The sequence below is a fragment of the Ambystoma mexicanum genome, chromosome 3p (assembly GCF_040938575.1).
Source record: "Ambystoma mexicanum isolate Mex_15411 chromosome 3p, UKY_AmexF1_1, whole genome shotgun sequence".
NCBI lineage: Eukaryota > Metazoa > Chordata > Amphibia > Caudata > Ambystomatidae > Ambystoma > Ambystoma mexicanum.
The window spans coordinates 343,283,532-343,308,271 of NC_090925.1; the positions used below are offsets into that span (position 1 = coordinate 343,283,532).

Below are 24,740 nucleotides of genomic sequence, written 5' to 3' on the forward strand. Positions count from 1 at the left end.
GGATGTCCTCTTTTCAGAAATGCATGGGGTTCCCAGTTTTCCTTGGTGGCTTGGACACCCTAGACCCAATCTGTAGGTTGTCTCCCAAACACTTTTGGGGTTACAAGTGGTTTAGCCTTTTTCCTTTTGCCGCCCGGCTAGGTGCACCCACACATGTGAGGTACCGTTTTCGTCGAGACACCTTTGGGAATGCAGGACGGTAGGCCTTGTGGTGTTGGTGGCGCGTTTCGGTGGGTGCCCAGAGTGAAATGTGTGGGAATTGTTTTTATTTCTAGCAAATTTCCGAGACATTTCCCTCTGTCCACCCACCGAAATAGGTGGCCAACCATAGACGTCATACCTTCCCGCTTTCCCACAGGTGTCCCGACGAAAACGGTACCTCACATGTGTCGGTGCACCTACCTGGGCGCAAAGGGACAAGGCTAACCCACTGGTAACCCCAAGCCTTTCAGCACAGCACATTTTGTTCATGTTGGCAACCTACAGATTTGGGCCTAGGGTGTCGAAGGCACCAAGGAATATAGGGAACCCCATGCATTTCTGAAAAGAAGACACCTGTAGGAATCCTCAGATGTATGACTTGCGCAAATATCCCCAGAATGTATTACCCACAAGCCCCACCAAAAACCCACATGGGAGAAGGGTGCCCAAGGCCAGAGACATTACCGCTGACTTTGCTCGAGCTCTGGCTGGCCCGCGTTACAGCTTCTCTCCACCAGGGAGGCTCGGCAATGTGCCAATACCTCCCCGAAGGGAAAAGATGTAATGCAGCCCAGCCACAACTCCAGGACGGTTGGACGTAATGTCCCTGGCCATGCACACCCATTTACCATGTGTGTGTACCGTCCCCTAAGCACAGCGGCAGCTCCAGGGTGCCCCAACAGGGTCACCATTCCTCCCCGGAGGTGACATCTGTAACGTAGCACAGCCAGAGGTGTAGCCTGGGCTTCCAGACGGTCAACTCACATGGGAGACATCCACTCCCAGGGAAACACCAATGTTCTGCTGGCATGCGGGGCAATTTGTGGCATACCCCTGCAATTGTGTCCCAGCCCACAAAAATATCTCCCCCAGATGGCCCATTCCCACCCACACCACCAACAATCCAGCCCCATTTTCACCCACCCCACTGACAGTGGGCCCTAATAATAAAAAAACAGTACACTCATAATGTTGCAGCTGCTCGCGTAGAAAAAGCTGTAAACGAAACAAAAAACATTTGTTACCTATGGCCATTCCAGCAAAAACAAATCTACACTCATACTTTCCACTAATGCCTCCCGTGCAAGCCATCCCTGGTGGTCTACTGAAACTCACCCCCCCCCCCACCAGTGAAAATACATTTGCCCCTTCCTAGGGGCAGAAATCTGCCCCCAGGGAGGGCTGCATGAGATGCCCCCCCCCACACTCCATTTGGGGTGTGGGGAGAGGCCCACCCCAAAATGTCGGACAGGCCTCCCCAAAGGATGGGGCAGTAGGTTTTGCGCACTCTGGCGGCAGATTGCCACACCAATGTGCCCATTTGCGCTAAGAGAAGTTTGGTAAATGAAGAAAATGGTAGGCAGCACTTTAGGGGGGCTGAGGGGCACCCTAAACCGCCAGGGAATTTTTAAATGTAAAGGGGGTGCACCTCTCCATCCCCACTCCAAATGGAGGGGCGGGCCATCTCATGTAGTGGTCCTGAGGGGCAAATAACGGGGGGGCCTGTCATGCACTCCTCCCTGGGGTCAGGTGTCCCTTCCTAGGAGCTGATGTCTGCCCCCAGGGAGGGCTGCACGACATGGCCCTCACTCCATTTTGGGTGGGGGGGGGGCAGAGTGCCACCACCCCTTCCCATTACAAAATTTCCAGGCGCTTTGCGGTGCCCCACGGGCCCCCTAAAATTCTGTCTACCATTTTAACTTTTTTTGTTTGTTTACCCAACTCCCGTTGGCGCAGATGGGCACATTAGTGTGCCATTCTGCCCCCAGGGTGCCATAAACCTACTGCCCCACCCATTGGGGGGGTCTGTCTGACATTTTTTGGTGGCCCTCTCACTCCCCACCGATGGAGGGGGCACCTCATGCAGGCCTCCCTGGGGCTCTGTCGAGTTGGCTGCATGAGGTGCCTCCCTCCATTTGGGGTGGGGGAGAGGGCCACCAAAAAATGTGGGACAGGCCCCCCAGTGGGTGGGGCAATAAGGTTTGGGCACCCTGGGGGCACATTGGCACACCAATGTGCCCATCTGCGCCAAGGGAAGTTTGGTAACCAAAGAAAAAAATTGAAAATGGTAGGCTGCACTTAAGTGGGGGCTGAGGGACACCCTAAACCGCCGGGGAATTTTGAAATGTAAAGGGGGGTGCACCTCTCCATCCCTACCCCAAATGGAGGGGCGGGCCATCTCATGTAGCGATCCCAGGGGCAGATAAGGGGGCAGCCTGTCATTCACTCCTCCGTGGGGTCAGGTATCCCTTCCTAGGAGCAGATATCTGCCCCCAGGGAGGGCTCCACAACATGGCCCCTACTCCATTTTGGGTGAGGGGGGCAGAGGGCCACCACCCCTTCCCATTACAAAACTCCCTGGCGCTTTGGGTTGCCCCACGGCCCCCTGCCCCCTAAATTACGGTCTACCATTTTCACTATTTCCGTTTGATTACCCAACTCCCCTTGGCGCAGATGGGCACAATAGTGTGCCATTCTGCCCCCAGGGTGCCCAAAGCCTACTGCCCCAACCATTGGGGGCCTGTCCGACATTTTGTGGGGTGGGGGGCACCTCATGCAGGAGTGCACCCCTTTCCACTTGGGGTGGGAGGGAGAGGCCACCAGCCTTTCATGTCCTAAAAAAATCAGTGGTGGCTATTGGTCCCCAAGCCCCTACCCCTCCCCATTTCCCCATTTAGTTCGATTTTTTTTTTCTTCTCAAAATGTCCCCACCCCTGGGGGAAGATGATCACCCATCTGTCCCCAGGGGTCTCCATACATGTGCCCTGATGCTTTGGGGCCTCTGAGGGGTGGCGGGGGAGGCGGCCGCTTACCTAGTAAGCAGCCCCCCCTCCCCGCATTGAAAACGTATCCCTGGTGTTCTAGTGGCATTGCTGGCCATAGATCGAGCGCCCTGCGTCTGATCCGTGACCAGCAATGCTGTGACACAAGGTGTTGTTGGAAAGGGGAGAATCTCCCCTTTCCAATGACACATGCCTCGATCTCCGGCTTGAAATACAGCCGGAGATCGAGGCAGAGCAAGGTGGAGACTCACCTTGTGTTTTCACTGCAGCAGCCGAAAATGGCTGCCGCGGTGAAAATGCTTTCACTTACATGTCGGCGTGCATTACGCATGCCAACGTTAAATTGAAGGTAATCAAACCCCCTGGCAGGGAGCGGGGACGTCCCCCTCACATAGCCTGGGGGTTGGATTACAGTTTTGTGTGATCCCTGCTTTGCAGGGATCACACAAAACAAAGTGCCAAAAGGAAGTAGTATCTCGTCCTTGCCAACAGGGAGGTAATCCCAAGGACGAGATACCCCGTCCTTGGCACTTAAGGGGTTAAAAACTAAGGAGATTTTGGCTATTAGAGGTCAATCAACTTCTAACTCTTGTCGATATTGTGGAAACAAGAGTCGGATATATACAATACGACACCTTTTTATTGTCTTGCCCTTGCCCATCAAACTCAAGCAACGTGTACTTGAAAGAGCACCAGAAGGCAGCTCACACTTGGGAGGAGGTGGCTTGGTGGACCAGAATAAGTGGTGAGAACACATCTCTGGACATAGCCACAGCCAAGACCCTCCAGAGTCTTGGCTTGGAAGAAAAAGTATATAACAAACAAGCAAGCAGTCCCAAGTGAGAACGAGTCTCCATGGATTTATATCATGGTTCCACAAAGCAATAAAGAAAGACATAAAGAAACAAGACGATTGAAAGTAAACAATGACACTTAAACATGATCCAACAATGATGGCCTGTTTTTGTAAACATTGTTAATGTAACAATTAAACACAAATAAAAGCTGGGCTTCTCTAAGGTTGAAGGGAATTGGCACAGAAATGAGAATTCTCCCTAACACTCATCCTGCCCAGCGTAAGGGACAAGAGGATTCAATCCACTCCAGGATGAATCTCCTAATCCAGTTGGTCATACTTTCTGCAGAGGCCATCAGCATTTTGGTGATTACACCATGACCTGTGTTGTATGGTGAAATCAAACCCTTGGAGGCCAATTGACCACCTTAACAATTTTGGATTCTCCTCCTTCATGCATTAACCATCTGAAAGGGTGGTGGTCTTTTTGAATTACAAAAGTAGAACCGTACAAGTATGGCCTAAACTTCAGAGACCACACAATGGCAAAACACTCACGTTCAATAGTTGCCCACCTTGTCTCGCGGTTCTTCAATTTCCTACTGATGAAGCATATAGGGGGTTTGCTGCCTTTCTCATCCAGTTGAATTAAAACTGCACCTATCCCCGTGTTAGAAGCATCTGTCTGTACAATGAAGGATTGGTTGTAGTCAGGAGATCTCAGGATTGGAGCTTGACAAAGGGTTTTCTTTAGTCCTTCAAAAGCCTTTGTGCGCTTCTCATTCCACCTGACCTCCTTGGGGAATTTGGGTCAGGAGATCACATTTAAGGGAGAAGCTGTGGTCGCATAGTTCTCTATGAAGTTCCTGTAGTACCCATTGAGACCTAGAAAAGCTCTCACTTGGGTCTAAGTAGTAGGGGTGGCCCAGTCTTGTACAGCCTGTCCTTTGCATGGGAATGGCCTTATTTCACCTCCTCCTACCTCATGTCCAAGGTAGACCACTTTACTCTGACCAATTTGACATTTACTAGCCTTTATGGTCAGATGGGCCTGTTCCAGAGCCTGCAAAACATATCCTGGATGGTGAAGATGTTCTTCCCAAGTGGGGCTGAACACTGCAATGTCATCCAAGTATGCCATACAGAAGTCCTCTAACCTATTCAGAACTTGATTCACCATCCTCTGACATGTAGCAGGTGCATTTTTTAGTCCAAAAGGCATAACCTTAAACTGGTAGAGGCCTTCGGGGGTGGAAAATGCAGTTTCCTCCTTGGCATGGTGTCAGAGCTATCTGCCAATAGCCTGAGGTTAGGTCAAATGTACTGAGGAACTTGGCTGAACCAAGTTTCTCCACCAGCTATCTGTCATGGGTAAAGGATGGGCATCAGTCGTGGTGACTGCATTAAGAGCTCTATAGTCTTCACAGAATCTCAACTCTTTGGTTCCTGCTTTTGGCACTAGTACAACTGGAATAGGCCATGGACTTGTAGATGGCTATATTACCCCAAGATCAAGCATCTTCTTGACCTCTTCCTTTATGTGGGATCTTACATGATCTGACATTCTGTAACCCCTGCTTTTGACAGGGAGGCCGTCACCAGTAAGAATATTATGCTGGCCCCAAGGGGTCAAGCCTGGTGTCAGTGCGAACAGGGAAGCAAACTGATTTAACAGAGCCTTGCACTCCTCCTGTTGTTGCAGAGTCAAATCTGAAGAGTGTTTTACTCCTTCAATGTTCTCATCTGAGGGTTCACCCCTGAGGAGATCAGGGATAGGCTCACTCTCCTCCTCCTCCTCCTCCTCTTGATCAGAGGCTAGAAGCAAAGTTTCGAGTTCTGGTCTGGAAACATAAGCCTTCAGCTGGTTAGTGCGATAGACCCTAGGGGCCTCCTTGTGATTGCCCAAGTCCACTAAATACTTGACCTCTCCAAGTTTACCCACAACCTTGAAGGGTCCAATCCATTTGTCCTGTAAGGCCCTCTGCCTTGTAGGTACCATAACCAAAACAAGCTGGTCTGAAGTAAACTCCACCGTATTTGCCTTCTGGTCATGCCAATGTTTGACCAGAGCCTGACCTGCTTTCGAGTTATTTGAAGCTTCTGTCATCATGAGTGTCATCTTCTTCCTGAGGTCTAGCACATAGTCAGTGACTCTCACTGGGTCTAGGGAAGGAACACTCTCAAGGCTTCCTTAATCAGGGCCAAAGGGCCTCTGCCGGATGACCACAGAGAAGCTCAAAGGGGCTGGATCCAACCCCTGCTTGAGGGACTTCCCTATGAGCAAAGAGAAATCATGGCAGTAGAAGGTCCCACTTTCTTCTAAGGGGCTCCTCTATCATGTTCTTCATAGTTCTGTTAAACCTCTACACCAACCCTTTGGTTTGGTGATGGTAGGCTGTTGAGAACTTGTACATCTCTCCACAGTTGTTCTGCATGTAGTGGGACATAAAACTTGACCCCCTGTCAGAGATGACTTCCTTAGCAAAAGCTACTCTGTAAAGATACCATGGAGGACCTCAGCCACTACCCCGAGCAGTAACAGTTCTCATAGGTATGGCTTCAGGATACCTGGTTGCATGGTCTACCACAACCAATATAAATCGGTTGCCTGAAGAAGTTGGAGGGTCTAGGGGACCAACAATGTCCATCCCCACCCTCTCAAAAGGGACTCCCACACAGGGAGAGGCACTAAAGGTGCCACATTCTTGGACCCCCTCTTGCCAGAAGTCTGACAAGTGTGGCAGCTCTTACAGAACTTTTCTACATCAGCCTCGATCTTGGGCCAGTAGAAATACAGACAGTCTCTCTTTGGTCCTCTTAACACTGTAGTGGCCAGCCAGAGGAATCTCATGGGCTAACTGTAAAAACGTATGTCTCACCTTCTGGGGCACTACCAGTCTCCTGTAGTCCCCTGGGGTAGACTAGGTAGGTTCACTGTAGAGGAGGCCATCCTCTCAGTAAAGCCCATGCTTCCCTGGCTCTTGCCCTTCCAGCTGGTAAGTTGTCTGCTGCCGCAGACCTTCTAGGGAGGGACACCCATTTTGACCTCTACTGAAGTCTGCCCTAGAATGTCTACCTTCTGCAAGTAAAGTCTGCAGCTCGGGGTGGTCTCTAGGATCCAGATCTCCAACGCAGTGAAGTTTTTCTTCAAGCTCTGTGTCACCAGTAGCTGTCTCTATTGAGTTTGGTTGGTCCTCCCACTCAGCCTCAGCTGGGGAAGGGGTCACTGGGGTGACCTGGGACAGTCCTCTCTGGGATGTCCTTGTCCTGTGAACAAGTTTAGGTCTGAGACTTTCTTTTTCCTGGGAATAGAAGGGTGGCCTTTCTGTGGACTGGGGATATTGGAAATCTCCTCAACCTCCCACTGAGAGTGTCTCAAGCCTGCCTCTCTGGCCAATCTTGTTTGCTCCTGCTTCTTTTTACTGTGAGGCCTGGAGGTACTAGATACAACTCCAAGAGTTTTCAAATCATTTCCCAACAGGACTCTCCCTGGCACTTCATTTTGCAAACTGACAGGTATTCTAGCACTCGTATCATTGCACCGGATGAGAGCTGGCAGAATAGGACCCATTTGGATAGGGCCTCCTGCAAGTTGAGTGGGAGCTTTGGGTAACTTAGCTACATCCTCACGTTTGAAAAAACTTTAATCAACCACTGTAATGCTTGCCCCAGTGTCTCTGATGGCAGGGGTCTCCTACCCATTTACACTGTCCTTATCATATTCTTTTGTGTTATCTGGTCCACAACCACATTCTGTTGTTCCCACAGTCCCAGGGACACTAAAGAAACACTGGCTTGAACTCCAATGGGGTCTTCAGCCAGTATTTGAAAGTTGCCACTTGTCATTTGAACTTCTCCTTCAGGGATGAACGCTAAGGAGGCAGTGTGGACACCTGAAGGTTTACCCTTACATCTGGGAACCCCTTTCACATGATCTCCAGACCCACATACAAAACATTTCCCAAATGCTTTCTGGAATGGGGATTTCTGTTGACCTCCCTCTGGTTTGGCACCAGAGATTTCACTAGACCTACCAGGTTTCCCATGGTATTTACCCTTGCTATGTTTGGGGCCCTCTTTTGGATAGTTGGAATTAGAATTCTCTTTTCCCTCCTTCTTGTGCTGCTTCCCTTCTTCCTTTTTGCGAGTTGCCCCAGAGTCCTTGTGAGTGGCACTGTTGGCTACCCACAAGTCAGCAGCCTGATCAATCTCTTTGGATTCAGCCAAATGCTGTCTCAGCTCAGCAGAGCAGGCATCAAAAATAGATTAGAACAAAAGACGATTCCTCATTCCTTCAACTGTGTTCACTCTGTAACCCTTAACCCAACCATCTAAGTTCTTTAAACACTCACATACCCAGGTAGCCCAAGGGGTACCCTCAGTTCTCCAGCATGGGGTCTGGCATGGATTCACATGCTCATGAATATTCCCCGTCGTCAGGCTGGGAATCCTCGGTAAAGAAAAAACCAGTATCAGTTTCGTTTCTGATCTGTCTTTCGTAGTAGTAACCAATCACTGGTCTCTGCGTCATACTGACCACAGCCAATGACTGCCCTCTACCTAAGCCCCGCCTCTGGCAGCCATCTTCAGATTTTTACTGCACGTTCATGTGTTGGGATCCTCGTGCTATTGCTCTCGAGCGTTAGTGCTATTTTTTCATGTTTTTTCTCAAAAACTTCGTTTTTTTCGGTCAAAAGAGCCTCAAGCTCCACCGACTCTCCATCCGATCAACGGGGACCCGTGTCGGATTCGTCTACGCCCCTCAAGGGTGAAGATTCGTCGAGCTACGCTTTTGGAGGATTCCAGAAGTTTCTCAGGCCCATCTCGATCATGGCCCAGGAGAAGGGAAGCTCGACGCCCGGAAAGCTGTTCAGGGTCTGCCCTGGATGCCAGCTACAGAATGTCTTTAAGGAAGACGAACACTCATTTTGTCTTTACTGCCTACATGAGGACAAGACGCACGTGGAGAAGGACTGTGCGTTTTGCGGCAACATGTCGGAGCGGACCATGAAGGACCGCCATCAACGTCTCGCCAACTGGCTGGAAGGGAAGAGCCCGTCCGGTGAGAAGAAGAGGAAGAAATCCGAGCGGTCTTCTAAGACCTTTGAGGACGCCCCGGCGACGGGGGTCCAACATAAGGCCAAGCACCGCGAGTCCGCTGGCACCGGGAGCGCCGAACGGTCGGGCTCTACGGGCACCAGGCAGGGCGCACCCTCCCCGGCACCATCAACCACGAGCCAACGCTCTGGGTCGGGTAAGAGGAAGGCCGAGCACCCGGCGAAGCTCCTGGAGAGGCCCCGGTCGAGCTCGAAGGCGGAGGGGGAGCGAGGCAGTGTCCCCCCCCCCCCAAAAGGAGAAGGCGGTGAGCGCACCTAAGGTGGTGAAAGCCTTAATCCATCCGGCCAAGGCCTCTATCGAGACAGTCGCGGCGGCCCTGGCTCAGCCTGTGGAGGCTACACCAGTGGTGGCGACCTCGGGGCTCAGAGTCTCCCTGCCACCGCGCAGGGAGTCCTCTTTTATGCCCATCGACAGGACCCCTGTGAAACCTCCGACGGAGAGGAAAAAGGGGGGGCAGGAGGTCGTCGTGGATTCGGCCTCAACCTCTGAGGAAGAACTGATCGAGGTCTTAAGCCACGGCGTTGGCATGGAAGGAGACCAACCCGTCGGGAGGGATCCCGACGCAGGAGACGACGACATCGTCGAGGGTACCGACGGGGCCCCTGACCGCCCGTCGCATTCCCCTCTGCCAGTGCCGCAAGACAACTCGGCGGCCATTTTGTTGGCTATACAGTCCTTATGCTCAGAGATAAGGACGAGACTGCCGTTACCAGTGGAGGAACCACTCCCGTCGGGGGACCCGGAACCAGGCCCTTCGGGCAGCCCCCCTCCTAAGAAAAGAAGGATTCACCCTCCACCTCCTTTTCAGCCATCGCGCCCCGATCAGCCCTCCTCCCCGTCCACTACTCGAGGGGATGATACCCCGGTGGGAGGCCGGCTGGCGAGCTTCGTCAGCGTGTGGGAGTCCATCTCCACTGACGGTTGGGTGCTGGACGCCCTAGCCCAGGGCCACGCGCTCGAATTTCAAAGAAGGTGCCCGCGCGTCCCCCCTGTGGCCAGGAAAGAGCTTCACGTCCCTCAGCTTCTCCGGGAGGTAAAGGCGATGCTCAGGAAGGGCGCCATCAAACTCGTCCCAAAGAGGCTTCGGGGCTCCGGAGTTTACTCAAGATACTTCCTCGTGAAGAAGAAGACGGGAGGATGGCGCCCCATCCTAGACCTACGACGGCTGAACAAGTTCATCAAGGCACAGAAGTTCCGGATGGTCACCCCCCAGCCCGTCCTGGGGCAGCTGGAGGAGGGCGACTTCCTGTCGTCGTTGGATTTGGAGGATGCCTACTTCCATATTCCCATCCTAAAGGGGCACCGAAAATTTCTCAGGTTCGTGGTCCAAGGGCGTCACTATCAGTTCAGAGCCCTTCCTTTCGGTCTACGGTCAGCTCCCAGGGTATTCACCAAGTGCCTTGCAGCAGTGGCGGCGCAGCTGCGCCGAGAGGGGATCCACGTCTACCCCAACCTGGACGACTGGCTCATCCAAGCCAAGACGAGGGAGCTCGCCGTGAAGCACACGGCAAGGACCGTCCAACTTCTCACGGACCTGGGATTCTCTGTGAACTACGCCAAGTCCCACCTGGTGCCCGCGCAAGACGCACTGTTTCTGGGAGCGAAGCTCGACACAGTGTCCCTTCTGGCCTCCCCGTCGGAGGAAATGACCAGGGCCATCCTGGGCAAGGTACAGCGGATGTTGGTTGCCGACGCGGCCAAGGTGAGGTCCATCAAGTCCCTCCTCGGAATGATGTCTTCTTGCATCTACCTCATTCCCATGTGCAGGCTCCGGATGCGCCCGTTGCAGGAGTTCCTGGACGCGCGCTGGATCCAAACGACGGGCGACTTCGAGGAGAGGATCACACTCGACGAGAGTTTCCGACGAGCGATCCGGTGGTGGGGCACCCGCGCGCATCTGACGGCGGGCATGGACTTCCAGACCCGAGGCCACCAGGAGACAGTGACCACGTATGCCTCCCTGGAAGGGTGGGGAGCGCACACCGAAAATCTGCACGCGAGAGGCCTTTGGCTCCCGACGGAGAAGTCCCTCCATATCAATGTCCTGGAGCTCCGTGCAGTGTTTTGGGCCCTCAGATCCTTCCTTCCGTCCCTCAAGGGCAAGGTGGTGAGGATCTTCACCGACAACACCACCACCATGTTTTACATCAGGAAACAGGGCGGAACCAGGTCCCCAGCACTGTCCAAGGAGGCGCAGGACCTGTGGCAGTGGGCCGTCGCCCAAAGGATGTTTCTGGTGCCGTTTCATCTGGCAGGGATAAAAAACACCATCGCCGACTCACTCAGCAGGGAGCTGCGCTCGTGCCACGAGTGGGAACTACGGCAGGATCTAGTGGATCTCCTCTTCTGACGGTGGGGCACACCCCAGATCGACCTGTTCGCGACGGCGACGAACTCCAAGTGCCGGTGGTTCGCCAGCAGGTTCCCCCAGCCGAGGAGCATGGGCGATGCTTTCTCGTTCCCCTGGGAAGGCCTGTTCCTATACGCGTTCCCTCCACTGCCACTGCTGATCCAGCTCATCAACCAGCTCATGAGGTCACGGTGCAGGATGATCCTCGTCGCACCTGCGTGGCCGAGGCAGTTATGGTTCCCGGACCTTCTGGACTTGTCAGCGTCCCCGTCAATCAAGCTGCCAGTGGACGCGGACCTGCTCTCCAGGGAAGGAGGCGCCATCCTCCACCACGACCCGAAGTCGCTGAACTTGCAGGCCTGGCTCCTGCAGCGCTAGCGTTTGGAGGATACGACATACCGGCCGACTGCAGAGAGGTTCTTGTAAAGGCCAGGGCGTCCTCGACTCTTAAATGCTACGGACACAAATGGAAGAGGTTCTCTGTCTGGTGCCACGCACAGAAGATTAACCCTCTAAGGATTACGGCTCCCCAAGTACTGCCGTACCTGTTGACGATGGCCAAGGTTGGACTAGCACACGCGTCCATCAAGATTCATCTTGCTGCGATCTCCCGATACACCAGAACCATGGGGCGGACGTCCTTGTGGTCTCATCGTCTGGTGAAAGAGTTCATGAAGGGACTGTTCAGATCGTTCCCGCCGGTGAAGGCTCCGGCCCCGGCGTGGGAGCTCAACGTGGTGCTGACCAAGCTCATGGGACCTCCGTTCGAGCCTCTGCAGTCGGCCCCGTTGAAGTTCCTGTCGTGGAAAACAGCGTTTCTTGTGGCCATAACCTCCGCACGACGAGTGGGAGAGATACAGGCCCTATCTTGCAAGCCACCATACTTGACTTTTCACGACACGAGGGTGGTGCTCAGGACGCACCCCTCCTTCATGCCCAAGGTGCCGTCGGACTTCCACCTCAACAAACCCTTGGTGTTGCCTGTGTTTTTCCCGTCGCCTTCGTCGCCGGCTGAGAGGACTTTGCACTCGCTTGATGTGGCTAGAGCGCTGAAGTTCTACGTGGACCGCACGAAGTGTTTTCGGAAGACGTCACAACTCTTTGTGAACTTTGGACCTGTCAATCAGGGGAAGGCTCTCTCGAAGGCTTCCATTTCCAGATGGCTCTCCGGCTGTATCATGTACTGTCATCGGTTGGCAAACCGACCGCTGCCTGGCCGTCCGAGAGCCCATTCCACCAGAGCGATCGCAGCTACCACGGCGTTCCTATCTGGTGTGCCCCTGCTGGACATATGCAGGGCTGCTACGTGGAGGTCGACGCACACCTTCACGAAATTCTACTGCGTCGATCGGGATTCCAGGGAGGAGTCCAGGGTCGGCCAAGCAGTGCTGCGCAACCTGTTCGCCTGAGGTGAGCCTGGTGAGGAGGTAAGATTGCTTAATGTTGAGTTTGATGTGATGCTTAATGTTGAGCCTTTGCCACCTCCCGTGGTTGCGCATGTGGGTACTGCTATGTATTCTTTATTCATGAGCATGTGAATCCATGCCAGACCCCATGCTGGAGAAGGAACAAGTTACTTACCTGTAACTGTTGTTCTCCAGCATGGGTCTGGCATGGATTCACATGCGAACCCTCCCGCCTACCCCTCTGCGGCTCTTCACTTGGTCATACTGCCACTTCACGTGCTTCCAAATCTGAAGATGGCTGCCAGAGGCGGGGCTTAGGTAGAGGGCAGTCATTGGCTGTGGTCAGTATGACGCAGAGACCAATGATTGGTTACTACTACTACGAAAGACAGATCAGAAACGAAACTGATACTGGTTTTTTCTTTACCGAGGATTCCCAGCCTGACGACGGGGAATATTCATGAGCATGTGAATCCATGCCAGACCCATGCTGGAGAACAACAGTTAAAGGTAAGTAACTTGTTCCTATTTTGGAGGGCCCTAAACCTCTTGAGGTACTGGGAAGGAGTTCTCCCAAATCTGGTTATTATTGCCAGTTTCACTGATTCATAATCCTTTCTCTCAATGGCACCCAATTCCATTACAGCATCACCGCCATTCTGGGGGAGCCTAGACATCAGCCAAGGGATTAAAACATTCCCACTGATTCCTTAAAGACCATAGGTGTTTTCAAATGTACCCAGCCAATCAAACACATCAAGTTTAGGTTCATACATACTCACTGCTTCTTTGGGGAGTCAAGGCATCTTGGGACTAGCAGACCTAGAGGACCCTGAAAGGGAAGCAGAATCAAGGGACAGTCTTTTCATATCCATTTCATGTTGCATCTCTCCTTCTCTTAGTTTCACCTCTTGGTGTTTGGCTTCAGCTTGGGCATTTAACTTTTTGAACTCCAACTCTCATTGTTTCAAGAGGAACATATTTTGGGCTTAATTGTGGACCTTGTGGGTTCCCAATGGAAATTGGCTGAGGCATAAGATAAGGCTGTGGCAGAGAGTCTCTCTCTTCCGGAGACTCCTCTGACTCCTCTTGCAGATTGGATCTTGACTCTAAACGGTCATCCTCATTTTCCACATTACTTGGGTGAGTAGGTGTTACAGGCCTATGAAGGCAAGCGTCCCCAACCAGCACGATCCTCCCCGCAATGAGAGACAATGAAGGACTCTCCCAAATCGGGAATAAAGCCAGGACAGAGTGCGGGTGAGCTTAAATGGGAGTTTATCAATCAGAATAGGGCATGCAAAGAACTCTGCAAACTCCGAGAGCGCTCTGTCTGACAATAGCAAAGACAGGCGTATATATTTACAAAAAACGTCATAAGAACCTACATACTATAGGGGGCACAAGTTCAATGGGATTGGGTGGCGATGACTAGCTATAGGTGGTGCTGCGAGGTGGTTGGCCTTGGCTGGAAGACGTCACTGGTCAGCCTCGTGGGTTGGGCTGGGCCTGGCGGGTTGGCTGAGTTCATCCGGGCGGTGTTGTTGTGCCATCGCAGCCAGTGTCAGAGATGAATGTCTTTTCCTGACTTATTTGCCCTAGGCCATGCACACCGCAGTCATTCAGTCATTTCAATATTATCTTCTTTAGTAAATCTTCCAATAGGTTATTCTACAGGTTAATGCAACACAGGAGGAATGCACCTTGTGAGGGGTCTGATGGTAATACGTCAGGACATGGTTACCAGTGTCCTGTTGACCAGGGCCATAGGTCGAGGTGCTAAGCTTCAGGGCTTGGAACGGGTGGTACAGGTCTTTCTGTCTTGTTAGAAGTTGTTATGGATGTGCCGCTGTGTGTTGTCAAAGTGTTGGGTGTCCTGATTGCACAGGGCCATAAATCTAAGATGATCCGGTGGGTTAGGGGGTTTACGAGGGGGCGCCTTTGGAAGTGTGTGTTCAGGCAGAGGTTTACTGCTGTGCTGTAAATAATGCAGGTGGCGGGCCGCGGCCTTGGGTGCTGCAGAGGGGGCTACAAATCTTTGAAGCGGCTCCAGTCTGGTTGGGGGAGGTGGAGCAGCGCGGCGCGGGCCTCTGCTCTCATGTTTGGCAGTCTTCGCAGGGAGGGAGGGGGAATGGCTTTGCACATATTCACAAAGGTATCTTCCTTGTGTGTTGCCGACTTTAGGTAAAAACATCACAAACATTTGAACACTCTATAATACTTATTCAAATCACTTTAAAACATGCATTTCAACTTTGCTGGATGTGTCTCGATTATATCCAGTCTGAGCACCTTATTCGTACACTATGTTTTAACAATTACAGTATTTAGTTATATGCATATATATTTGCAGTAAATGAGGTAGTAGCGAGGTTGGTGGAGTACATAGAAAGTAACCCGCCACTGTACGTGACGGTGGTGGTACATAAGGGGCTTTAGACATACACACATGACAAGTGCATTCTCGCGCATCCTGCACATGAGCCCTCCGTATGGTTACATTCGTCTTCTCGTGTACTCTAGCAGCATTAGTTTGGTTATGACGCAATACCATTGAGTGTAAGTTTCCCAGTGGTACACGTAACAAATAGATCCCTGGAACGCTCCTTTATTATTAGTACCCAACTGCAATGGTGTGGGCTCGCCATTGCTTATTTCATGGAAGCATGCTTTATTATGTTTATACATTTTACAGGTTTTTGTAATATAAGAGATTTTGTGGAGACAAGCATACTTTGCAAGTGGTCTTGGCATTAATATGTAGAGACTTTCTTGCATCTGATGATCATTTTACTGTTCTTTTCATTGCCCAGGCCTGCTGGCCGGGCCATGCTGGGAGCGATGATACACTGCGGAAGGTGAACTGTTACAATGTTAGTGTATTACGCTAGCTCATGTCCGTCTTGTTCGTGGGAACGGGCTCGCAGCGGATCTGCCATGGTGCTGCGGCGACAGGGATAACTGAAACTTTCCGAAGGTGGGGGCCGCGCTACAGTGCGCTGAGCTCACACCATTTTTGGTAGACAAAATGGTTTCTGAGGCCTAGCTAAATTCAATATGTGCGGGCAATGTCTTCAGCAGGTGAGCCATCCACCACCTGGGCCCTGGTGGTAAGGAGGGGACGCCCGATGAGCCATGGCCCTCACCTGGGGTGGAGATGTAGGCAAGGGGGGGTCTTTTGGACCACTCCTCCCCTACATTTCCCCCCTTTCGTTACTTAAGTAACGAATACTTTAAGTCCTCCAGCCTTCTACATTCTTCTTCGTCCATCACTGCCTCGTCCCATGCAGGTGTGCCTTTTATAGGCATCCATGCTCTGCACACCCCCCGTAAGCTTTCCCCTCTTCTGGCATATTCATAAGGGGTACAAGTCAGGTATATACATCCGCCATCTCCCGCCAAATCTACCCCCACCTCCTGGTACCATTCTAGTACACGGGGCTCTCTAATGGTGGTGTGCCATGCTTTATCTATGATATCTTTGTCGTGATAGATAGGCACTAGCTGATATCTTGGTGTGTCCTCTGTTCCTGTTTGTACCTGCACTTCCTGTATGTTTTGTATTGTCCCACGGGTGTTGCCCATTGTCACCATCATCATTGCACCATTTGGTACTGCGTTAGCACAAACTCGAAGACCCACCTGGCACAGGCAAAAAATTAAAAGGAGGAACACCACAGCTGGCATCAAAAATTTCACAGTTGTTCCAAGCCATGAGGGGACCCAGGAGAAGATGTTATCGAACCACGTACTGTCTTCTGCTCCACCTTCCAATTTCATTTTTTCTCCTAGGTTGTGGACTGCTTCGATCACATGGGACAGGGAGCCGTTCTCTGCGTCTTCAGAAGGTACGAAAATGCAGCAGGCACTTCCTATTTTTCGGCAAACACCTCCATCCATTGCCGTCAACAGGTCCAGGACATACCTGTTTTGCATGGTCATCAGTCGTAAAGCCCTTAGTTCCACCTTTATCACGTTGAACCCTTCTTCAGTGTCGTTTGCCAGCTGAATCAATTCCCAGCATGTTATCTGGAGCCATTTTGCGTTTGCTCTTGCTTGGACACTTGAGACGAGTGAGGCAAAGAATGTTTCTGCTGAGCTGAATAATCGATATTTATCTGGGATCTGAGCCAATAGTTCTGATGATTCCTTCGATATGTAGTTCGATGCACGTCTGTTACGAGTCAGCACTTCTCCCTTGTTTCCGGAAGACAGGACATACATTTGTGACTCCGCAGTCGGCTGGGCTGCACTCTGTTGCAGGCGTTCTTGTGTCTTTTTGCTCCCGTCGATGTGGCTTTCTGGTATTACCATTAGGGCTGAGTGCAGAGTGGCCATTGAGCAGCTGCCACTCCATGACGGGGGGAGGTGCAGGTATGCCTGGTTGCCGCATACCCAGTACGTGTCCATCAGGGCCGCTGTCCCTTTTCTCAGATCTGGGATGGTGAGGGTCTTGTTACAGTTCTTGTTTGTACCCATGGAGGTTTTCCCCTCTCCTTTAAAACATAATTCATAGTCTATTTCGTTCTGCAGTTTGAAGGGTTTTTCAATGGCGGTTACCCAAGTTAGTTTTGAAATGTGTTCCTTCCACACTAGTGTGCATGTTTCTTCTATCCACTGCAATTTCTCTGGTGCCACACCTCTCAGTGCTCCTTCATCCTTCCACTTGTTGTCTGAAAAAAGTGTCCCTTGTATTACAAAAAATGGTTCTTCCAGACATACCACCCCTGCCGTCTTTGGATAGCACGTTTTCTCGTTCTGCAGCATTTCAAAAGTAACTTCATGTGCCTGGAAGGTGTTCTTAATCCTGCATAACGTGAGATGAAGGAGACATTGGGTATCTATAATTGGCAACTCTTTGGTAGCAACACTTTGGGTGTACCTGAAGCATGAGGGATGAGGGAGCAGACATAACAGCTCTCATTTGTTGTTTGTTTAGCTGTAGCACTCATATCTGCATACCATTTATTTGTCTGGTGGGGGTGTCGTGGGTCTTCCATTTTATCTAGTCCTAACCCATAGTACTCATCATACCTCCTTCCCTCCGCGTCCCTTTTTCGTCTGTTCTTGTTCCTCATGTATTTCCCAGCCTCCTGGGCGAGGGACAAAATAGATCCCCCTTTCTCATTCCCGCCCCCCTTGGCCCACTCATGATACAATATATTGTGTGCTGCTTGCATCTTTTCCTTTTCGTCGCTGACGTTATCTTGCAGGTTGTTTTTTAATATGGGGGCAGGTTGGCTGGTGGGGGTATCATACAACCACGATATGGCAGACGGGTTTCGATCATTTAAACTGCGAGCATTATAATTAGATATCTTTGGTGGAGACACTGTGTTGTTTTGCATTCCACCCTGCGGCTCTTTCTTTTCTGAGATGACAGCATTGGATGGTGTAGTATAGTAACCCCATACAAGCTTAGTTCCGTCCCATACCAGAAAATCACCTTCCCACGTATTGGCACTTGCAGTTGCATTGGTCCCAGTAGTGCTGTTAATCCCAGTGCTGTTAATCCCTCTCCCCTCGTTCATCTCGATAGAGATGAACGCTACAAACCAATATGTAACCAGGCCAAACATTAGTATAAAAAACAACGTAATGCACACAGATAATCCACACTCATACGAATATCTGCATCTCTCATATAATAATTCTCTCATTCTACTAATTCTATCCGTTGCAGGCTGCCCGTTAGATGCCATGGTAGCTCCTTTTTGAGATATAAAAGTGCATTAAGTGCATGCATGTAAACATTTTGCTGGCACCATCAGTGCCAATATATATATTGACGGGGAATGGAATCGGGTAGGGTTGCAGGGAAGGGTATTCACAGACAAGGGTATAAACACGTAATAATTTGATCACTTCATTAATTACATATAAGTCCACAGGATAAAAAGGAAAAACGTTTTTTTTTTTTTCTTTCAGTAACATCTTGAAAAGAATGCAAGTATACTCATCAGTCATTTTACCATTCAGGTCCAGTACTAACACGCATACACAAGTCCATTTTCAGACACTCTGCTCAGTTTCATCGTTTGCTGTTGTCTGTGCCTCCTCATCCACCTCTTCCTGCAAGTTACTATATGCTTTTCGTACATCTGTCAAGTGCACCCAGTACCTCAAGCCCTTTACTTTCACTGCCGTGGGCGTGCAGAACACTACCTCGTATGGGCCATGGAACCGTGGTGCATTCCATCGACGCATAAAACTCCTGACATAAATTGAGTCACCTGGCATCAGCTGTAGCTGTTGTTGAGGCTCCGTAACAGACGATGCTGTGTTTCCCCCCTCTCTATTGAAGGGTGGAGAGAGCTGCTTTGATATTGCGCGCGCTGCCCTTGTCGGTTTCTTCAAATAGTCTGTAAACTCATCTCCCAATATCGCAGCGCTTCTGTGTGCATCTGAGTGTTCGCGCAGTGGAGAGTGTGCTGTGCACATTCGTCTCCCAGTCACGATCTCGTGAGGGGACAAATGGTGATCTTTGCTCGGCTGATTCCTCAGCTCAAATAGCGCAAGGGGCAGACAGTAGATCCAATTCTTCTTCAATGAAAAGCATAGTTTTGATAACCTGCCCTTTAACAGTCCGTTCATCTTTTCCACTACGCCATTACTTTGAGGATGATGAATCGAACACAATTTATGTTTTATTCCCAATAATGTAGTGACTTCCTTGAAATGTTCATTCACAAAATGAGTGCCGTTGTCTGAGCGAATCACGTCACAAATTCCCCAGCGCGGGAACACTTCCCTCACTAGGAACTTTGCAGCGCTTTTGGCATCAGGTTGTGCACATGGTCCTGCTTCCACCCACCTTGAGAATGGGCATACAACCACAATCATGTATCGTGCGCCATTACACCTTTCCCCCATGTCGGCGTAATCAATATGTAGCTCTCTAAATGGGCCAATGGGTTTTGGAATTGTTCCCCGGAGCGTGCGTAATGTCATTCCTGAATTGTATATTTGACATGTTGTACATTCCATCGCTAATCGGGATACGTGCTCCTGGAGACAGGGCACGAACCATTCTTCCTGTATTTCTGCTGCAATGTGCTGTTTGGTATTATGTGCAGGGAAGTGCAGTTGTTGAAATGCAGTTTCTAGTAACTGGATTGGCATTACCACTTTTCCTGAGTTATTTTGCCGCCACAGTAAGTCTGTTCCCGACTTGCTGCACCCCCGTTTTGTCCACATCAATTTTTCGTCTTCACTAGCTCCTTCCTGTAATTCTAGTATTTGTGATATAGGCATCATGCTGTAGCCTTCTGGGAGCTGTTCGTTTGTCTTGTGCTGCAACATGTACTCACCTGCTTCATATTTCTGAAAATAGGAAGCCTCCTTGGCGGCAGCGTCTGCTGCCCCGTTTCCTAAAGACACAACGTCTGTGTTGGATGTATGTGCTTGGCACTTCACTATTGCTACTGCAGTAGGGTTTTGTAGGGCCTCAATTAACTCTTTCAACAATTCTGCATGTTGTACTGGTGTTCCGTCTGCCCGTCGAAATCCCCTCCGCCCCATCTCGCTAGACCTCCATGTACTGTCGTCGTCATGTAAGCTGAGTCTGTGTATATTGTCACTGCGCAACCCTTTGCTGCATGTAGTGCTTCTATGAACGCAATCAGTTCTGCTGCTTGTGCGGAGTAATGTGATGGAAGGCGGTATTGTACTAGTGTTTCATACTCACCGTCTTCTAACCTAACTACTGCCATACCAACATGTTTTTCTCCCGTGTCCACGTCAATCGATGCAGACCCATCCACGAAGTACACTTCCCCCTCGCTCAGAGCGTTCTAACACACCACTATGTCCTCCCCTCTTTCTCCTGTGTACGTAGCACAATTGTGGTCCTGCATGTCCTCTAGTGTGCACGCTTCTGTAATGAATGTGGCAGGGTTCACTGTCTTGCATCTCACCACATGGATATTGGCGCTGGACAATATGATCTCATAGTCTGTCGCCCGCTGTGTTGTCAGTGTGCTTTTTGACCTCTCAAGTATTACAAATAATGAATGTTCCACAAACAATGTCACAGGGTAACCCATTACTATTGTGGCACTTTTCTCAATCGCGAACGCGGCTGCAGCGAGTGATTGCTCGCACGCGAAATGGCCTTGCATCACGGCATCTAAAGTGCCACTATAGTAAGCCAGAGGCTTGTGTCCTAGGGACGTCTTTTGTGTCAGAACAGCTGTCATGAGTGTTCCCTTGCAGTGTGAGAATAGGTAAAATTCGCGTCCATAATCAGGATTTGCTAGCACTGGAGCGCTTGAAATTAACTCTTTTAATGATTGAAATGATGCGCTAATTTCTTCTGACCATTCTATTTTTTTGTTCTCCTGTTGTGCTTCCTTGAGTGCTTGTAGGAGGGGCCTCGTGTATGCTGCATAGTCTAATATCCATGCTCGGCAATAGCTGCACATTCCCAAGAATTTCTGCATGTCTTTCACTGTTGTGGGTTCTCCTACTGATCTTATTGCTCCTACCCTGTCGGGGATTATTCTTTTTCCATCTTTTGATATCAGCTGTCCCAAGTATAAGACCTCTGTCATGCAGTACTGTAGCTTTCCTTTGTCTACCTTGTACCCCTTGTTGGCCAATAGTGTTAGGAGTGTTGTTGAATCTTTTCTGCATGTTTCCTGGTCCCGTGCACACACTAGTAAATCATCTACGTACTGAATGATTGTGCTCTCAACTGATAGATTTTCCAAGTCCTCATGCAATATGCGGTTGAATATGCTTGGGCTCTCACAGTATCCTTGCAGTAATCTGCAGTGTTCATATCTCTTTCCCCCCAGTGTAAATGCTGTCAGGTATCTACTCTCTTCAGCCAGAGGGATTGAGAAAAATGCGTTTTTCAAGTCTACTACTGTGAAGTGTGATGCCTCCTTCGGGATACTGCATAATATTGATGCAGGGTTCGGGACCAAAGGGAACTCTTTCTGAATTACATCATTTAGGGGGCGTAAATCCTGTATCATCCTCCAAGACCCTCCCTTTGCTTTTTTGATTGGATAAATACATGTGTTACATGGGGAGTTTGAAGGCACTATTATCCCTTGTGCTAGTAGTGCATTTATTGTCTCTTTTATCCCTTCTTCAGCTTCACAGGACAATGGATACTGTTTCACTCGGGGTAAAATTGCTCCTTGCTTTAGTTTTATTACCACAGATTGTACTCCGTGCAACAGCCCTACATCATGGGGGCCGGTTGTCCACAAATTATTTGGTACGAGTCTCATGTCATCATCAAAAAATGACGGCGGTGCTCCTACCACTGCCATCAGTTGAGCGGGGATTTCCCTAGCTTCAATCAAAATGTCACAGGGCATCGCTATTTCCATTACAATTTCACCATCCCCCTCTGCATCTGAAAAAAGATCCTCGTCTGTTAAGTCTCTTAGGGCGATGTTGGTATTCGTACACAGTACTGTACGCCACTCACATCCTTCCATATCTAATCCAATCACAGCAATCCTTTTTGCTGATACCTGTACAGCGTGCAAGTCTAATGATACCACTGACCCTGGTGCTGTGTCGGGGCGCACTATGGGGCGGAAGAGGAACTCTGCTGGAATCCTCCAGTCCAGTTTTCTCAGCTCTGGAATTACTAGGGCCAATGTCTTTAGCCCTTCGATGAACATTTCCTCATTTTCCGGCAACCCCCGTATTTCTTGTGTGGTTGTGTGGGCTTGTACTACCAACATTTTACGCAATGGGCATATTCCGGGTGTTGAACACACTATACCTCTCCCAGTGAATGATATGGTCATGTTTAGTTTACTCAGGAGATCCCTCCCTAATAAATTTATTGGTGAGTGTTCATAATACAGCAGAGGTGTCTTTACAGTCTTACCCCCCACTGTTACATCCAATGCTTCTGTGTAAGGAACTTCAATTACAGCCCCAGAGAACCCCTGGGTCTCTAACTTCCGGTTAGATAACGGGAACCGGCCCTCTCTGATACATGATTTCTCCGCTCCCGAATCAACCATGAATATAAACTGCTTGTCTCCTATCTGCGCCCCTACCAATGGTTCCTCTGCTGCATTGTAGGTGGTAGATAGAACTGGACACGCAAGTGTTCTCTGTGGGCTGTCCTATGCGGGGTGTCTCATCGCCCCCCCTTCATTAAAGACACTCCCTGAAACCACTGGTACGCCGCTATAAGGTGCGGTGTGGGGGCCCCGTTTGCTGTTGTCGCAAAAGGGTTGCCTGGCGTATACTGCATATTATCATTGTTTTGTAGGTGGCTCTGTGTTCTATACTGGTGTCTCTGTTGTTGCTCATTATTTCCTTGGCCTGGGTTTATCGGTTGCTGTTGTCCCATCGGAAGACCATATGGGCTCCCCGGGTGAGGATGGCCATAATGTTCTACCTCTTGGAACCCATTGTTGGGTCTACTTCTGCACTCCCTAGAGTAATGCCCCCATCTCCCGCAGTTCCAGCAACTTCCTTGTGCACCTCTAGGACCCTTCATCCATTTCCTCCCATTCCCCCGTACCCCGGTCCACCTCCTCTTCGGCCCCTGTACCCACCTCGTCCCCCTCGAGGGGTCCACTCTTGCCACTGCGGACCTCCGCCTTGCTCCTGCTCGTTCCACTGCCGCTGTCCTGTTCCCGCCCAGTTAGTTGCCATCCTTCCTTGTATTGCTATCAGCCCCTCCTCCTCTTCATCTCCCTCCCTGCTGTGTGGGAGCGCGGCTACTGCTGCTGCAACCTTCACCAACTTTGTCTGTACTAATTTCGCTTCGTCTGCCAATCTTTTCTGCGCCACCTCCTTCTCCCTTTCCTTTATTCGCTTACAATGGTGTACTATTATGCTCTGAATCTCAGGCCATCCCTTTGCTTCAATACCTGCTATCTTGTCGAGCGCCTTTTGCACTTCCTTTGGGAGCCCTCTTTTTATAATGAAGTAAAATAAAGATGTCGATTGATACCAGGGCGTGCCCGTTTCTGCTCTCCACACCTCTTGGACCCGGAAAATGTAATCCATAGCCTCCTCCCCGTCATTCATTGTACACTGCATTACTGACTGTAAGTCTGGCGTATCTGGGAATGTTTCGCGCAAGGCATCCCACACCCTGGCACTCACTCTGTTAAAGGAGGCCCCATCATGGCGGTCGCAGTCTAATGTTACTCCCGGGAAACCGGCCTTAACCCATACTCTCTCAGCCTGATCCCCCACTGCTGATACAAGCAAGCTCTTTACATCTCCTATTGCTAGGGGTACCCCGGCAGTGTGTTTCTCAAATGCGTATATCCACTTACTTGCCCCTCCCAATAACGGGGGCAATAGTTTTAATAAATTGGCTTTATCCATCTGAGCCCATGGGATATGAGCCCTCCTCCCCTATGTATCAATGGGAGCTGTAGCCTTCCTTTTGTCGTTGCATCTACACCTGTTTTGGCTGCTGATGTTCCCAGTGATGCCATTTTCCCCACCCTGTTCTTTAATCGCCCCGTCCACTCATCCAGTGTTCTCATTGAACATGTACCATCCACCCCTTCACTTCCCCCTCCCATTGCCATGCTCAACCTGTCGTTTTCTTCTACATCGTCCCTTATATCACATAGTAGTTCCTCTCTGTCCCCTATAGGCCTTTCTTCATTATCAATACCTCCCTCTCGTGCCCCTACTTCAATTATTCGTGTCGGTTCTTCCTCAATTCTGAACAGTATCTCACCTTTTTTCCACCCGTCTTCAAGTGTTCTATTCTCACTCGGCGCTCTAGACGTGCGCCCTGATCTTGCAGCATTAAGTGCTGTTTGTTCACATATGTCTTTTATCCTTGAGAGTTCATCTTTCGCTATTGAGAGCCTTGATTGTAAATCATCTGTTAGCTTTTCTATATCCACCCTGTGTGTACTTGTCTGGCCTCGCTCCCTTGTACTCTCATATGGTGGGGGTGCTGTTGGTCGGTGGGGTGTAGTAGTTGTCGGGGGAGGCACATAAGTGGGCTCACTGTACCCCTCTGCGGGCACAGGCTTGTTTAATATCGGGTACAAACTTATTACCTCTTTTGGTGGTTCTACATTTGACAATTCTTTAGCATCCTTCTGTATCATCAGTGGATTGTCTGTGGT

The 24,740-nt window shown here is 50.3% G+C and overlaps 1 protein-coding gene across 2 annotated transcripts in view; it reads left to right on the plus strand.

Moving 5' to 3' along the window:
- TBC1D20 (TBC1 domain family member 20) overlaps positions 1–24,740 on the plus strand; it is a 509,368-nt gene that overhangs the window by 365,400 nt on the left and 119,228 nt on the right. The gene's annotated exons all lie outside the window — the stretch shown is intronic.